The sequence below is a fragment of the Mesoplodon densirostris genome, chromosome 3 (genome assembly GCF_025265405.1).
Source record: "Mesoplodon densirostris isolate mMesDen1 chromosome 3, mMesDen1 primary haplotype, whole genome shotgun sequence".
Lineage (NCBI taxonomy): Eukaryota > Metazoa > Chordata > Mammalia > Artiodactyla > Ziphiidae > Mesoplodon > Mesoplodon densirostris.
The window spans coordinates 162,622,860-162,641,009 of NC_082663.1; the positions used below are offsets into that span (position 1 = coordinate 162,622,860).

The following is an 18,150-nucleotide window of genomic DNA, read 5'->3' on the forward strand; positions in this document are numbered from 1 at the left end:
AAAGCCACTCTGTCTTAGAACCTAAATTTTAGTGGGAAAAGAAAGAAAATAAGTAAAACACATGGTATTTTAGGTAGTAAGAAGTGCTATGGAGAAAGTGGGGGCGGGGGGTAGGGCACCCCAAGGGTTGGGGCTTTTATTCTGCATGAGATGGGAAGTCACTAGAGAATTTTGACGAGAGGTGTAATTTATCTGACTAATGTGTTAATAGGACCTCTGGCTGCTGTATAGATAATAGAATGAAGAGAGGAAGCAGGGGGACCAACTCTAAGGTTGACCAGTGTATTAGGGTTCTCCAGAGAGACAAAACCAGTAGTAGGTAGATAGATGGATAGATGGATAATTTAGAGAATTGGCTCACATGACTGTGGGGACTGGCAAATTTGAAATTTGTGTGGCAGAGAAGCAGAAATGCAGGCAAGATTGATCTTTTACAGTCTTGAGGCAGCATCTTTGCTCTTCAGGCCTTCAACTTACTACATGAGGCCCCACCTGCAGTTTGGAGGGTAATCTGCTTTACTCAAAGTCTACTGATTATAAATGTTAATCACATCTACAAAATACCTTCACAGCAACATGTAGACTAAAGCTTGACCACACAACTGGCCAAGTTTGTTGTGGCCAAGCTGAAACATAAAATTAACCATGACAACTGTGACTGAAAAGAGGCCAGTCTTTGGAGTTAGGGATACAAATGGGAACAGAGGTAGTCCATGACCAAATGAAGAAAGAAAAGGTGAGTGTGACATTAGTAAAAATGATACCAGTCTTATCAAGCCAATATCATTTATATCACCAATATCTAATAGCCATTTAGTCAGAGGTGATTTGGACTTTGGAGTCCATGGTATGGGAAGATAAAAATATGATATGTGTCTACTTGCAATAATGAAATGCTTCAGTAATGATTCTTCATAAAGAGTCACTCAGTACCTAGTACTCATTTTGTGGAAGAACCATAAGTGTGTAGGGAACTCACAGTTAACACTTAACGCTAGACACATTACTAAGCCCTTTCCCATATATTGTCTTTTTTAATCCTCTGAACAAATTTTACGAACTAGGTTTTGTTATGTCTGTTTTATACATGAGGAAACTGAGAAAGAAAGCTTGCGACTTGCCTAAGGGCACACACCTACTAAGTGGCAAAGCCAGGATTTAAGCCTAGTCTCTCTGGTTCCAATACACCTTATTGCCTCGTAAAGTAGAAACTATTTTCATAGAGACGATTATCTGTACTTTAAGTTGTAAATAGGGTTTTCTAGGACAATTACGCAATAGGAATGCTATTTATGTTGTTAACACCAGTAGCGTACATGATCAAATACCTCTTCTTTAGAGGCCTTCTCTGGCCACCCAATCTAAAATGGCTTCCTGCTTTTCACTCTGTTCCTTTGCCCTACTTTATTTTTTCTTCAGAACACTTAGCACTGCCTGAAATTACATTCCATGTTTGTTTTTTTTCCTCCTGTCTGTTGTGTTTTTCCCCCATCAGAATCCCAAGTTCCATGAGAAAAGGGTCAGTCATGTCTTACTGTTCACTGAATGACAAATTCACCTGTTTCTAAAATAGTTCCTGGACAGACAGAATAAACTGGAGTGTGAAGGAATGCCTGTCTCTAAGCTTCGTTGGGATTATATGGGGTAGTGGTATTTGCTGTCATAGCCAGAACTACTTTCGACTTAATTCTCTGAGTTCTTTGAATCCAGGTATTCAAGTGAGTTGAAGGGAGTTCCTTGAGTAAAAATTGATTTTTCTTTGAAGGATAGCTTATTGTATTGTGGTTGTTTTGCTTAAAAAATCTTTTCTGATTATAAAAACAGTACATGCATATTGTAGAATGTTGGGATAAAAGTGGAAAGAAAAATGAGAAATAATCCTCAATTTAGGGAGTGCCATTCTTAGTATTTTGGCATATTGTCTTTGAGTTTTTAATCTTTGCATATGCTTTACATAGTTGAGAATTATATATATATGATTATATATATAACTTTATATGCTTTACTTTACATGCTTTGTACACTTATTCAGAATTATTGGGTTAATGTTTTCCTATCATTAAAAATTTCTCGGGCCTCCCTGGTGGCGCAGTGGTTGAGAGTCCGCCTGCGATGCAGGGGATACGGGTTCGTGCCCCGGTCTGGGAGGATCCCATATGCCGCGGAGCGGCTGGGCCCGTGAGCCATGGCCGCTGGGCCTGCGCATCCGGAGCCTGTGCTCCGCAACGGGAGAGGCCACAACAGTGAGAGGCCCGCATACTGCAAAAAGAAAAAAAAAAAAAAAAAAAAAATTTCTCATAATTTGAAATTACCATATTTCATGAACAGCCCATAATTTAACATTTTTCTGGGTGCTTAAACTCTTCACTTTTAATTATTAAAAACGCATCTCCATCTTTTTGCATAATTCTTTGCTGTCATTTTCAATTACCTAGGATATATTCCTAGGAGATGTACTGTATATATCCTGTCAAATTGTTTTCCAGAGGGTTTGCATATCATTGTACCCTCACTGGGATTGAACATTATTATTCTAAAAAAATTTAACAAGGCTGATTTGTGTGATTCAGTAGAGTACTCTAAATTCACAGCCCTCTTCACAAATGGCAGCTCTCCTCTCTGAGCAATTTGAGTATAAGTTGAGTCAGCTAAGGCATGGCCTACTAAAATAAGATCTAATAATACTGGATATGCTTGGCCAAGAATTAAGGACTTGAGAGACATTTTCCAACATGTGCCTTCTTATTGAATTGCCTGGGTGCTCTGTCTAGAATTCAAAATCGAGATTATTCAGTTTAGATGAGGTTATTCAGAAAATACAGAAAGTATAGAATCACCCATAACACATTTCGTACATTTTTACTGATTGCTTGCTGTGTGCCATGCACTGTGCTATGACCCGGTAGTACAAAGAACCAGCTGCCAATCTTTGTAGATAGACGGCATATGAAAACTGTTTACCCCAGTAAAGGAAGGTTCTTTCTACCGCATTCTCCCTTTAGAAAACCAGGAGTCGCTTACTGAAGTCTTTGTAAAATCTCTTATATTATAGCATGCTTCCATCTTTTTAAATTCGGAGTAAAAGGCAAATGTTAAATCCTTCATCTATAAGACAACAGGAAATGAAAAATTAAGGGTTAGAGTAATGGTAACCAGAAGAAACCATCACCTAATTAATTTCAAAGTAAAAACTTTGCCAGAAGAAACATCGCCCAGAGGGATCTGGTAGAGTTCACAGGAAAGAGATGGTTGGATGAATCCCTAACTGTCAACTAGTAGTGAATGGCTTGGGGAAGACACTGAGCCTGTAGTGTCCTCAGTCAGTACTGGTTTGAGATGTTTACTCAAATCATCCGACAGTGATGGTGAAAAAGGCACAAAACATGTCAGCACAGTTTTTTCCTGGGGTTATGATCCCACAGTTTGAAGTGTTGGGTATTAGTTATTGCAAACCAGCCATTGAAAGATTTATTTGTATTGATTTTGAGACAGTCTTGAGCTCAATTGTAAGTACAGTACTAAGAACTTTTTGTTTCTCAAATTATGTGAAAGTAAAGCTGACTGACTGCTCCATCATGTTCTAGTGTTTTAGTGTATATTTCTTACAAAGGAGGATGTTCTACGTAATCATAATATGAGAATCAAACCAGTAAATTAACATTGGATACATTACTGCCATCCAGTCCTCAGTCTCTTGAGCTTCATCAAAGGTCCAATAATGTCCTTTGTAGCAAAGGTATCCAGTTCAGAATGATAAGCCGCCTTTAGTTGTCATACTTCTTTAGTTTCTTTCAATCTGCAACAGTTTCTCCGGCTTTCATGGACTTCTGTGACCTTGGCACTTTTGAAGATTACAGATCAGTTATTTTGTAGTATGTCTGTCAATGTAGGTTTGTCTGTTTCCTTATGATTAAATTTAGTTTATACATCTTTGAAAGGAATATCACAGAAGTGATGCTGTGTTCTTTATCTTTGTATCTTATTAGGTAGTACACGATTTTGATTTCTCTTGTTACTAACGGTGGTCATCTTGATTATTTGAGAAAGGTGGTATCCAGGAGCTTTCTTCACTCTAAAGTTACCCTTTTTCTCTCTGTAATTAAGTATTTTGTGGAGAGGTACTTTGAAACTGTATAAATGTCCTCTTTTCATTAGAATTTAAGTTTATTCACTTATAGACTTGTGGTTTCTTATTTTTTTCAGTGGGTTATAATCTGTTATTATGTATTTTGATGGTCAGATTGTTCAAAGCTTGGCCATTGCATGCCCTTTCAAGCTGGGTCCTGTATCCTTTTGATCTGTCCTCATAATTCTTTAAGCACTTCTTGCTTTCTGGGGCAAAAAAAAAATTTTCCAGGCTCATCTTGTATTTTCCCATAGTCAGCCCTGGAATTAGTCAATTCTGTAAGGAACCTTGGTTTCTTTTTGTGAAGAATGGTATTTAGATCTGGTTGGTAAGTGTGCTTAGTGCTATTGGTATGTCACTGCTTCTATAGGCTCTCTCAGCCAACAGTGTTAGGTAATATATGTATAATTTTGTCTCTGTGAAAAAAGCTCCCTTCTTTTCTGTGTATTAAAAAACCGCAAGTTCACGGTGATAGTTCTAGTCCAGTCTTAGAGATTTCATTGTAGTTTTCTAAGATAGCCCTTTTCATATTTGTAACTCCCTTCTCTAACAGTGAGAAACAATGACTCCTGTTTTCCACAGTATATTTACTCACCTGCTCAGTTCTAGAATGCATATTCAATAGTTTTAGAATTGCTTACCTATATCACTGAAAAATAAGTTTACTAACCATACTGAATATTTCTTTACAATTAACTTTTGGTTTTGGCTATATATTCTAACTGCTGAGTTCCAGAGTCACTTGGGTTAATTTTTTCCTCACCATTAAGTATGATTATGTTATTCAATTGAAATGTATTTAGGTTCGTTTGTTTCTGTTGATATTCCATCTCTCTCTCCCAATCGTCGTTGATTTTATTTTTTTGAGTATATAAAGCATGTATTGCGGTTCTAAGAGTAAAAACAATACAGAAAGGTCATCCTTTCTTTCCTGTTCCCATTCCTCTGTTCTTTCCATCCTGTTTCCATTGGGTAACCAATTTTTTTAGTTTCTGGTTTATCCTTCCTGGGTTTCTTTATTTACTAAGGAACAGGTACCCACATGTATATTTTCTTATTTCTGTTTATTTCTTATACAAAGGTTAGTATATAGGTAGATACTATTTTGCACTTTGCTTTTTTCACCTGAAAATGTACCCTGAAAATTACTCTGTATTAGCCCATAGAGGCCTTTCTTATTCTTGCATAAGGCTGCATACTGTGTGTTGATACACCATAGTATATTCGGCTAGGATCTTACCTATGAGCATGCAGGTTGTTTTGGTTTTGTTTTTGTTTTTTAAATTACAAACAGGGCTCCAGTGCCTATGTTTACCTTGTGCATATGTGTTTTCATAGTATTTAATTATAGTGTATCTTCAGGGAAAATTCCTAGAAACGTGTTATTGGATCAAAAGGGATGAATTGGGAAATTGGGATTGACATATATACACTAATATGTATAAAAAAGATAACTAGTAAGAACCTGCTGTATAAAAATAAATAAATAAAATTAAAAGAAACCCCCAAAAAACCAAAAACAAGCAAAGAAAAAAAAAGGTTGATACAGGATCAAAGGTAATGCCGGATCAAAACGTCAAGCTACTTATGTAGTTTTGTTAGATATTGCCAAATTCTCCTCCAGAAGGGTTGTACACATTTGCCTTCCCACCAGAAGTATATGAGAGTGCCTGTTTCCTTACTCTTTTACTGACAGAATGTCTTGTCATACTTGTGAATATTTGCCAGTGTTAGGTGAGAAATGTATAGCTTTAATTTGCATCTCTTTAATTATGAGTAAGTCTAAACATCTTTTCTTATTTAAGGGTTGTTTTTATATCTTTTAAAAAGTCTGTCCATGTCCTTTCCTCATTTTCCTTTTGGGATTTTGGTAATTTTTATCCCCCTCAATTTAAAAGAAAAATTTAGGTATATAAGTCCTTTTACCTGTGACATACGTTGTAAATATTTTTTCCAGTGTTCTAATTTTATCTTTTTCCAAATGGCTGACCAGTTGTCCCAGCACTTATTAAAAAGTTTTGCAGTTTAGCAAATGCAAACTAATATAGAATGCATAAACAACAAGGTCCTACTGTATAGCACAGGGAACTCTATTCAATATCCTATGATTAAACCATAGTGGAAAAGAATATAAAAAAGAATGTATTACATATGTATAACTGAATCACTGCGGTACAGCAGAAACCAACACAATATTGAAGTTCCCTAGTGATTTGAGAAGCCACTTTTATCATGTACTAAATTTCCATATGTACCTGGGTCTATTTCTGAACATTCTATTCCATTAGGCCAGGATGTGGCAAACTATGGCCCTCTGGCCAAACCCAGCCCTATTTTTGTAAGTAATGTTATATTGGATCACAGCCCCACTCGTTTATTTACTTATCATCTATGGCTGCCTTTGTGCTACAACAGAAGAGTCAAGTAGTTGTGAAAGAAACTGTGAGGCTTGCAAAGCTTGAAATATTCACCTCTCATCCTTTACAGAAGCTTGCTGACCCCTACATCAGAGTAATTATCTATGCATATGCCACAAAAGAACCTTGTTTTTAACTAGAGAGACTTATAGTATGTTTAAATGTCTGGTGGGGCTAATCGCACCTTGTAGCTTTTCTTTTTGCATGTTGTTTTCTGAGTATTCTTATAAGTTTTTCCACATGAATTTGAGTACCAACTTGTCTGGCTCCACAAGAAGCTTTTTATGTGATACTGGGGTGTTTTAAAATTATAAATTAGGGTGAACTGTTCTCTTTATAATGTTGAGTTGTCTTATCCAAGAACTAATTTTGAAGAAAAGAATAGAGAAACTTATCAAAGAACCAAGCCACAAAAATGCATCAGACCAACATGGTTTCACAGGGGAATTCTACCAAATCTTCAAAGCATGTGTAGGCCAGAAGCTTCATAAATTGCTTCATAGCATTGATTTTGAAAGAAAACAGTTCTTCTGGGGGGAATTATTTCTAGTTTTATATCTTTTGATCAGAGGCCATTATTATCTGATTTTTTTTCTTTTGTAGAACTAATTTCTTTGTAATCAAATATATGATGAGTCTTCATAAATTTTTCATGTGTGCTTGAAAAACAGATTAGTCTCTATTTACAGGGTGTAAAGTTTGATATCGCTAATATTTGCTGTACCTTCTTGACTATGTTTATTCTTCTGAACTTTATTTTTTGGTCCTCTTGATCTGCTTTGTATTGGGAGTAGTGTGTGTTAGTGTGTTTTTAATCCATGTCTCTTTGCATATCTTTTAGTTTCTTTTCATGATGTGTTGTTTTCTTTGCTCTTTTATTTTTGAAATTTCTATTTAAACTTAGGTGTATATTTTTGTTCTATTGATTACCCTTTACTTACAACTTTTAAAATGCTTGTAATTCTTGGGATTTTATTTAATATTTTATTAACAAGTTTATCCTTTTAATGGAATTCTTTAACTGCCACCTGTTCACTATACAACAGTCAGGACTTGTTCTTTCCTCTTCTGATCCCTTCTTCTTTTAAGCTGCATTATTTCTACTTTTCAGAATGTATCACATATTCTTCAACTCTCATCATCTCCATCTTTGTTTTATTCTTATATCCATACTGTAATTATTTTAAAATGTTTACCATTAATCTTTTTGCTAAAGTGTTCTGAGTCATCTCTTGGCTGCTCAAGGATACAGAATTCCCTGACCTGTTACCTGTTTGAAACTATTTTCCTGTTGTCTTTGGTTAGAAAATCTTTACCTTACACTTTCTTTTCTACAGTTTTTGGAAAATGCTGTTCCACTGATATGTTGCTTGGTACATTGTTTTTAAGATATTTGATGCCAGTCTAATTCATGCTCTTTCTCTTGTAAGTTTTCTTTTAATTAAAAAAAATTTTTGGACTGGAGACTGAGAAATCTTTTCTTTATCTTAAAGTCTAATAATTTTACTAGGGTATCTCTAGGAGTTTAATCCTGTGGGCCAATTTTCCCTAGTATCTGGAGACCCTGTTAACATGCAGTTCAGATTTCCTTTTATTTCTGGGAAGTTTTCTTGAATTATAGTGTTACTGAAACAAACTTGGGTCCACCCACCTGCACGCAGTAAAGCCAGTCTGTTGACACCAGGTTATGGTGAAAGAAAGTGCAGCGTGTATTGCAGGGCACGAAGCAAGGAGTCCAGGACAGCTAGTAGTCAAAACACCTGAACTCCCCAGTGGGTTTCAGGAAAACCCTTTTAAAGGCAAGGTGAGGGAGAGGAGTCCCAGGGTATGTGGTCAGCTCATGCATAGTTCTTTGGTTGATGGTGAGGTAACAGGGCTGTGTCATAGGGGTGAACATTATCAGTTCTTAGCCTCTAGTAGACCTGTGGGGGCTGTGTGCTCATGGTCAGCAAGTAGGTAACGTTTTCCATTTGGTGGGCGTTTTAACATCTGTAAGACAGCTCAGGAAATGATACTAGTATCTAGGTACTTTAGACAGAGGCTAAAGCAGGGGATATTGGGGAGGGGTCTGTCCCTGAAAGGTTTCCTCTTTTTCTTCCATTTCAGCTACTTCTCTGTCCTGTTTTGTTTCTTTCTTTATCTCACTTTCATTCTCTTAGATTATTTTCCTGCTTTTCTTTAATGCCTATTATTATATTTTTCATTTGAATTTATCATTTTGGGAGCATTGTAATTTACTTTCATTTCTATTATAATCTTGTTTTTATTTCTTTACTGAGTTAAATCTTGTTTCATTTCTTTCTGCTTTTGGTATGTTTTCCTTCTTGAGTTTTGACTTTCTGATTCAAGGCATTTAAAAAATAACATCAAATATTTGTTTAAGCATACTGAGTTCAGTTTGGAGTACTCTTTTCAGGCACATTCTATAAGCGCAGTATGCCATAATGCACTAAGGCATACGTAGTATATAATAAATTTACTTTTCTTATGTATAACTAGAATGATAGTATCTATGTACTATCCTTAGGAAAATTAAGTGAACAATTACCAAAATCACTCTTAGTAGGGCTTAATTATCTTGTAGAACCCCAGTTAGGAAAGACTGATTTGAAGTTTTCATTTTCTTCCACCCCTCCCTGTCTTTTCTTCTTTTATGTGTGGGGATTTCATTAGCTGAATTTTCTTGTGTGTGTAGATGAAGATTTGCTTATGTCACTACATTTTGGGGGGCAGGACTGGCAGTTTGAGGTTAATTTTATGAGTCCTAGTTTAAGAACATCTTCTGTCAGTGTAACAAAACATAGTTTCAGGGCTTCCCTGGTGGCGCAGTGGTTGGGGTCCGCCTGCCGATGCAGGGGACACGGGTTTGTGCCCGGGTCCGAGAGGATCCCACGTGCCACGGAGCGGCTGGGCCTGTGGGCCATGGCCGCTGACCTGCGCTCCGCAGCAGGAGAGGCAACAACGGTGAGAGGTCCACGTACCGCAAAAAAAAAAAAAAAAAAAAAAAACATAGTTTCTTTCTTCCTTTTTTGTTTTTTGACTGCGCCACACAGCACGTGGGATCTTATTTCCCAGACGAGGGATCGAACTCGCGTCCCCTTCAGTGGAAGCACGGAGTCTTAACCACTGGACTGCCAGGGAAGTCCCCCCCCCCCCAAAAAAAAACATAGTTTCTTTACTGGATGTCTTGTTTTGGGGTGGGGAGCAGGAGATTGAGGAGGAAGGGCTTTGCATCCTTTGAATGTTTCAAAAAATTCTTTAATCTTGCAGGATCTTAAAATCTCTCCCCTGCCATTTCTTCTTCCCTTAATTGTATGGTTTCCAAAAGACAACTGGCTTTTCCTTTCCTTTTTTTTTTTTTTAATTAATAAACTTAATTTTTTAGAGCAGTTTTATCCTGAAACTGAGTGGAAAGTATAGACAGTTCCCAGTTCCCATATATCTCTCTTTTTTTTTCCTTTAGAATTATTTTATTAAATCATAAATGTACAACAGCTTTTACACACGGACTTAAATTTTTTTAAAGTGTAAATGTTATGTCTTATTACACCATGATCCTGGCTAGTAGCTTTTCAAAACATTGAGAAAAATCTTTAAAAAGGTTTCACATGTCACCTGAAACTTACAGATTTAACAGTATCAAAGAAGGAATGCTTCTACACTCTTACAAAGACCACTAGAAAGAAACAACAATTAAAAAGCTAAGAAACTGTCTCAAAGGCTTTTTTTTTTTAACAGTCCTTCCTCTACAGTAAGGTAATGTTATTAAATAATCCAGTCCCTTCACAAAATGGTTCTCTGCATCTGCTCTGGTGTCTTCTGCCATATCACTGCATATTTATGCATGACTGAGATAAGAGTTTCCTTAACATTGTTACTTCGGTAACCTGAAGCTGCTCTGTTACCTCTGGGCTCTCATCCTCTCCGATTTACACAGTGAAGCCCATGGTAAATAGGAAGAAGCTCAATATTGGCTTCTCCCTCCATAACCCCCACTTCCTCCACTGCCTCCTGGACCATAGTTTCCTCCACCATATGGTCCCCCATGTTCCTGCTACCACCAGAGTCTCAACTCTTCTTAGTTAGAAGGTTGCTGGTTATAATTTCCACTTCCATAATTTCCTCCTCTGTAGTTGTCATAACCACCTCCATAGCCCCCACCCTGGTTGCCATATCCAGGTCCTCCACCACCATGTCCTCCTCTTCCTCCCCCATAATCAGGGCTACCTTCAAAATTGCCACCTCCAGGCCCTCCTCAATACCCATTATAGCCATCCCCAAATCCATGACCGCTTCCATATCCATCAGATCCTCCTCTGAAGTTACTTCCTGGTCCTGGTCCAAAATTTCCACCACCACCACCACGAGAATCTCCAAAACCAAAGTGGCCTACTCTTCCACTTCTAGAACTTTGGACTTCCTGCATTTCTTGTCTAGACAAAGCCTTTCTTACTTCTGCATTATGACCATTGATAGTATGGTATTTCTGCAACACAGTCTTATCCACAGGATCACGGTCATCAAAAGTAACAAACCCAAAGCCTCTTTTCTTTCCAGACTGCCTATCAGTAATTATCTCAGTGGTCTCAATTTTTCCATATTCCTCAAAGTAATCTCTAAGTTGATGTTCCTCAGTATCTTCTTTAATTCCACCTACAGATAGCTTCTTCACAGTGACATGAGCCCCTGGCTTTCCAGAGTCCTCTCTTGCAACAGCACGTTTTGGCTCAACTACTCTCCCATCAGTTGAATGAGGTCTTGCAGCCATGGTGGCATCAACCTCAGCCATGGATGAAAAAGTTACAAAACCAAATCCTCTTGATCTTTTGCTTGAAGGATCGCTCATTACCACACAGTCTGTAAGTTTTCCCCATTGCTCGTAGTAGTTCCTCAGACTTTCTTCTGTAGTTTCAAAGCTCAAGCCACAATAAAGAGTTCACAGAATTGTTCCTTTTCTCTCTCCATCGCGGACTCAGTTGCTTCAGCCCGATTGGCTGCAGCCGAGCGAGATGAGGGAGATCTCTGCGGACGAACATGAACCGGACTCGTCCTGGCGCTGTAGTGAGAACTGCCGCAGCTCGGGAAACAGCACCGCTAGGAGCACCTCCACTCGTGACCCGGCGCTGCTGCCACTGCCGCTTGAGCCGCTGCCGCCACTTTTCTAGAACCTTCCCCCTGACTAACGCATCTTCCCTACCTCAGGCTGTTGCGTACCCATATATCTCTTGTCCTTACACAGGCGCAACCTCCCCCACTATTGACATCCTGCACCCGAGTGGTATATTTGTTACAATCCATGGACCTACATCATCATCGGTTTTGACACATGTATAACGTGAATCTGCCATTATAGTGTCATACAGAATAGTTGCACCGCCCTAAAAATCCTCTGTGCCCTGCCTATTCTTCCCTCTCTCCTCCTGACCCCTGGCAACCACTATTATTTTTACTGTCTCCATAGTTTTACCTTTTCCAGAATGTCGTATAACGGGAATCATATAGTATGTAGCCATTTCACATTGGCTTTTTTCACTTAGTAATACTTATCTGAGTTTCCTTCATGTCTTTTTATGGCTTGAAAGCTCCTTTCTGTTTAGTGCCAAATAATATTTCATTGTCTGGCTATATCACAGTTTATCCATTCACCTACAGAAGGACATCCTGGTTGCTTCCAAATTTTGGCTATTATCAATAAAGCCGCTATAAACATCACTGAGCAGGTTTTTGTGTGGACATAAGTTTTCAATTTATTTGGGTAAATACCGAAAAGCGTGATTGCTGGATCATATAAGAGTATGTTTAGTTTTGTAAGAAACTGCTGAATTTCCAAAGTAGCTGTACCATTTTGCATTCCCGTTAGTAGTGAATGAGAATTCCTGTGGCTCCATATCCTCACCAGCATTTGGTGTTGTCCATGTTTTGTATTTTGGCCATTCTGATAGGTGTGTAGTGGTATCTCATTGTTTTAATTTGATATATGATGACCTATGATGTGAACATCTTTTCATATGCTTACTGCCATTTGTATATATTCTTTGGTGAGGTGTCTGTTCATGTCTTGCCCATTTTAAAATTTGCATTGTTCATCTTATTAAGTTTTAAGGGTTTTTTTTGTATTATTTTGGCTAACAGTCCTTTATCAGATTTGTCTTTTGAAAATATTTTCTTCAAGTCTGTGGCTTCTCTCTCTCTCTCTTTTTTTTTTTCATTCTCTTTTGATATTGTCTTTCACAGAGCAGAAGTTTTTAATTTTACTGAAGTCCAGCTTATCAATTATTTCTTTCATGGACTGTGCCTTTGGTGTTGTATCTAAAAAGTCATCACTATACCCAAGGTCACCTAAATTTTCTCCTATGTTATTCCAGTACCATTTGTTGACAAGATTATCTTTGCTCCATTGTATTGCCTTTGCTTCTCTGTCAAAGATCAGCTGATTATATGGGTCTGTTTCTGGGCTCTCTCTTCTGTTTTCTTGATCTGTTTGTCTGTTCTTTCAGCAGTACCACACACTATCTTGATTAGTGTTACTTTATAGTAATTCCTGAAGTTAGGAAGTGTCAGTTCTTTGACTTTCTTCTGTTCCTTTAACATTGTGTTCTCTATTCTAGATCTTTTATCTCTTCATATAAACTTGAGAATTAGCTTGTTTGAGAGTCATAAAATAACTTGCTGGAATTTTGATTGGGATTGCATTGAATATTTAGATCAAGGTGGGAAGAACTGACATCTTGACAATAATGAGTCTTACCATCTATGAACATGGAATATATCCTTTATTTCGTTCTTTAATATCTTTCATTAGAGTTTTATAGTTTTCCTCGTATAGATCTTACACATATTTTGTTAACTTTATACCTAAATACTTCATTTTGGTGGGGTCCTAATGTAAATGGTAATGTATTCTTAATTTTAAATTCCACTTGTTCATTGCTGGTATATATGAAATGTGATTGACTTTATATTAACCTTGCATCCTGCAACCTTGCTACAATTGATTACTAGTTCCAGGAGTTTGGGGGTCATTTTTTTGTTTGTTTTTTCTACATAGATGATGATGGCATCTGTGAACAAAGATAGTTTTCTTCCTTCCTGATATGTATTCTTTTTATTTCCTTGTTGTGTCATATTGCATTAGCTAGGACTCCCACTACAATGCTGAAAAACAGTGATGAGAGGGGACATCCTTGCATTGTTCCTTAGCATGAAAACTTCAAGTTTTTTACCATTAGGTATGATGTCAACTATGGGTTTTTTGTAGATGTTCTTTATCAAGTTGAAGTGCTCCCTCCATTTGCCTTTCCTTTTACACTCTTTTTCCTTAAAGAGTGGTGCCTGGAAGACTATTTCTTTGCATCTCGAATCCTCTTTTGAGTCCCAAATTTGTAATCAACTCTGACCTATCAAAACTCTTTCTCAGTATTTTCACACTTAATGGGATTTTATGTCAGTCTTCAGTCTGCTGCTTGTTTTCCTCTTTTTTTTCTTTTGCACAGTTGTCCTGGACTACCCTTGCTCTTCATGAAGGCTTATGGTAGGAACATATGGGCATCCTAGGATCTAAGTATTTCTTTTTCTACTTATTTTCTATTCCTTCTACTTATGCTGAGGGCTTGAGTTTTGTGTAGCTTCGTTTGTTCTTTTTATTTTTTTTATCCTGTGACTTTGCCAGCATTGCATATTAGTTCTACTTGTTTTGTTTTGTACACTCTTTGGATTGTATGTCTATAGAGAGTCATGCCATCTGGATGCTTTCTGATATTTATGCTTTTTATTTCTTTTTCTTGACTTATTGCACTGGCTATAACTAGTGAAATTTGTATTGAACAGAAGTGTGACAATGGATATTCTACTTTTGTTTTTGAGTACAGTGGAAAGTGTTTCATTTTTGACCATTAAGTATGATATTAGCTATAGGTTTTAAAAATATATGTCCTTTATCACATTGAGGAAGTTACATGAGAGTTTTTAATCATGAGTGCATTTTGAATTTTGTTATATGCCCTAAATGCATCTATTGAAATCATCATATAACTTTTCTTATTCTCTTAATATGGTGTATTACATTGATTTTCTTGAATGTTCAGCTAATCTTTAATTCTGGGAAAGCCCCAACTGATCATGATGTATTATCATTTTTATATAATTTTATATTTGATTTGCTAATATTCGGTTGAGGGTATTTTAACCTTTTTACCTGAAGGTAATTGGTCAATACTTCCTTTTTTGATAATGTCTTTTCTCAGGTTTTAGCATTATGATTAGCCTAATAAAATGAATTAATCTCGGGCTTCCCTGGTGGCGCAGTGGTTGAGAGTCTGCCTGCCGATGCAGGGGACAGGGGTTTGTGCCCCGGTCCGGGAAGATCCCACATGCCGCGGAGCAGCTGGGCCCGTGAGCCATGGCCGCTGAGCCTGTGGGTCCGGAGCCTGTGCTCCACAATGGGAGAGGCCACAACAGTGAGAGGCCTGCTTACCACAAAAAAAAAAAAAAAAAAAAAAAAAAAAAGAATTAATCTCTCTATATCTAAAAAGAGTTTGGGAAAGATTACTACTGTTATTTCTTCCTTAAATGTTTGATAGTATTTATCAATAAAGCCATTTAGGGCTTGAGTTTGCTTTGTGGGAAAGTTTTTGTTTTTGTGTAGCACTTAAATTTTTTAAAAAGTTAACTTTTTTGATGTGTAGTTTATATATAATAAAATTCACCAATTTAAATTTCTAGTTCAGATGAATGTAGTATATAATATCTACAACAATCATGTACTGGTCTTTCTTCTGTGTGTGTGTGATATTGATAGATTTTTTTTGAATTTTATTTATTTTCTTATACAGGTTCTTATTAGTCATCCATTTTATACACATCAGTGTATACATGTCAATCCCAATCTCCCAATTCATCACACCACCACCCCCCCCACCGCTTTCCCCCCTTGGTGTCCATACGTTTGTTCTCTACATCTGTGTCTCAGTTGCTGCTGCAAATCGGTTCATCTCTACCATTTTTCTAGATTCCACATGTATGCATTAATATACGATATTTGTTTTTCTCTTTCTGACTTACTTCACTCTGTATGACAGTCTCTAGATCCATCCACCTCTCTACAAATGACCCCATTTCGTTCCATTTTATGGCTGAGTAATATTCCATTGTATATATGTACCACACCTTCTTTATCCATTCGACTGTCGATGGGCATTTAGGTTGCTTCCATGACGTGGCTATTGTAAATAGTGCTGCAATGAACATTGGGGTGCATGTGTCTTTTTGAATTATGGTTTTCCCTGGGTATATGCCCAGTAGTGGGATTGGTGGGTCATATGGTAATTCTATGTTTAGTTTTTTTAAGGAACCTCCATACTGTTCTCCATAGTGACTGTATCAATTTACATTCCCACCAACAATGCAAGAGGGTTCCCTTTTCTCCACACCCTCTCCAGCATTTCTTATTTGTAGATTTTCTGATGAAGCCCATTCTAACTGGTGTGAGGTGATACCTCACTGTAGTTTTGATTTGCATTTCTCTAATAATTAGTGGTGTTGAGCAGCTTTTCATGTGCTTCTTGGCCATCTGTATATCTTCTTTGGAGAAATGTCTATTTAGGTCTTCTGCCCATTTTTGGATTGGGTTGTTTTTTTTTTTTGCTATTGAGCTGCATGAGCTGCTTATAAATTTTGGAGATTAATCCTTTGTCAGTTGCTTCATTTGCAAATATTTTCTCCCATTCTGAGGGTTGTCTTTTGGTCTTGTTTATGGTTTCCTTTGCTGTGCAAAAGCTTTGAAATTTCCTTAGGTCCCATTTGTTAATTTTTGTTTTTATTTCCATTACTCTAGGAGGTGGATCAAAAAAGATCTTGCTGTGATTTATGTCGAAGAGTGTTCTTCCTATGTTTTCCTCTAAGAGTTTTATAGTATCTTGTCTTACATTTAGGTCTCTAATCCATTTTGAGTTTATTTTTGTGCATGGTGTTAGGGAGTGTTCTAATTCCATCCTTTAACATGTAGCTGTCCAGTTTTCCCAGCACCACTTATTGAAGAGACTGTCTTTTCTCCATTGTATATCCTTGCCTCCTTTGTCATAGATTAGTTGACCATAGGTGTGTGGATTTATCTCTGGGCTTTCTATCCTGTTTCATTGATCTATGTTTCTGTTTTTGTGCCAGTACCATATTGTCTTGATTACTGTAGCTTCGTAGTATAGTCTGAAGTCAGGGAGTCTGATTCCTCCAGCTCCATTTTTTTCCCTCAAGACCACTTTGGCTATTCAGGGTCTTTTGTATCTCCATACAAATTTTAAGATTTTTTATTCTAGTTCTGTAAAAAATGCCATTGGTAATTTGATAGAGATTGCATTGAATCTGTAGATTGCTTTGGGTAGTACAGTCATTTCCACAATATTGATTCTTCCAATCCAAGAACTTGGTATATCTCTCCATCTGTTTGTATCATCTTTAATTTCTTTCATCAGTGTCTTATAGTTTTCTGCATACAGGTCTTTTGTCTTCCTAGGTAGATTTATTCCTAGCTATTTTATTCTTTTTGTTGCAGTGGTAAGTGGGAGTGTTTCCTTAATTTCTCTTTCAGATTTTTCATCATTAGTGTATAGGAATGCAAGAGATTTCTGTGCATAATATTGTATTCTGCAACTTTACCAAATTCATTGATGAGCTCTAGTGGTGGCATCTTCAGGATTCTCTGTGTATAGTATCATGTCATCCGCAAACAGTGACAGTTTTACTTCTTCTTTTCCAATTTGTAGTCCATTTATTTCCTTTTCTTCTCTGATTGCCGTGGCTAGGACTTCCAAAACTATGTTGAATAATATTGGTGAGAGTGGACATCCTTGTTTTGTTCCTGATCTTAGAGGAAATGGTTTCAGTTTTTCACCATTGAAAATGATGTTTGCTGTGGGTTTGTTGTATATGGCCTTTATTGTGTTGAGGTAGGTTCCCTCTATGCCCACTTTCTGGAGAGTTTTTATCATAGGTGTTGAATTTTGTCAAAAGCTTTTTCTCCACCTATTGAGATGATCATATGGTTTTTCTTCTTCGATTTGTTAATATAGTGTATCACATTGATTGATTTGTGTATATTGAAGAATCCTTGCATTCCTGGGATAAATCTCACTTCATCATGCTGTATGATCCCTTTAATGTGTTGTTGGATTCTGTTTGCTAGTATTTTGTGAAGGATTTTTGCATCAATATTCATCAGTGATATTGGTCTGTAATCTTTTTTTTGTAGTATCTTTGGTTTTGGTAGCAGGGTGATGGTGGCCTCATAGAATGAGTTTGGGAGTGTTCCTTCCTCTGCATTTTTTTGGAAGAGTTTGAGAAGGATGGGTGTTAGCTCTTCTCTAAATGTTTGATAGATTCACCTGTGAAGCCATCTGGTCCTGGACTTCTGTTTGTTGGAAGATTTTTAATCACAGTTTCAATTTCATTATTTATGATTGGTCTGTTCATATTTTCTATTTCTTCCTGGTTCCGTCTTGGAAGGTTATACCTTTCTAAGAATTTGTCCATTTCTTCCAGGTTGTCCATTTTATTGGCATAGAGTTGCTTGTAGTAGTCTCTTAGGATGCTTTGTATTTCTGCGGTGTCTGTTGT

General features: G+C 37.1%; 1 protein-coding gene and 1 pseudogene across 6 annotated transcripts in view; one reads left to right on the forward strand and one right to left on the reverse strand.

The window, feature by feature from the left end:
- The window catches only part of FBXW11 (F-box and WD repeat domain containing 11), a 133,906-nt gene that overhangs the window by 49,103 nt on the left and 66,653 nt on the right, over positions 1-18,150 (forward strand). The window lies entirely within an intron of this gene.
- On the reverse strand, positions 10,476-11,508 carry LOC132485920 (heterogeneous nuclear ribonucleoproteins A2/B1-like; annotated as a pseudogene).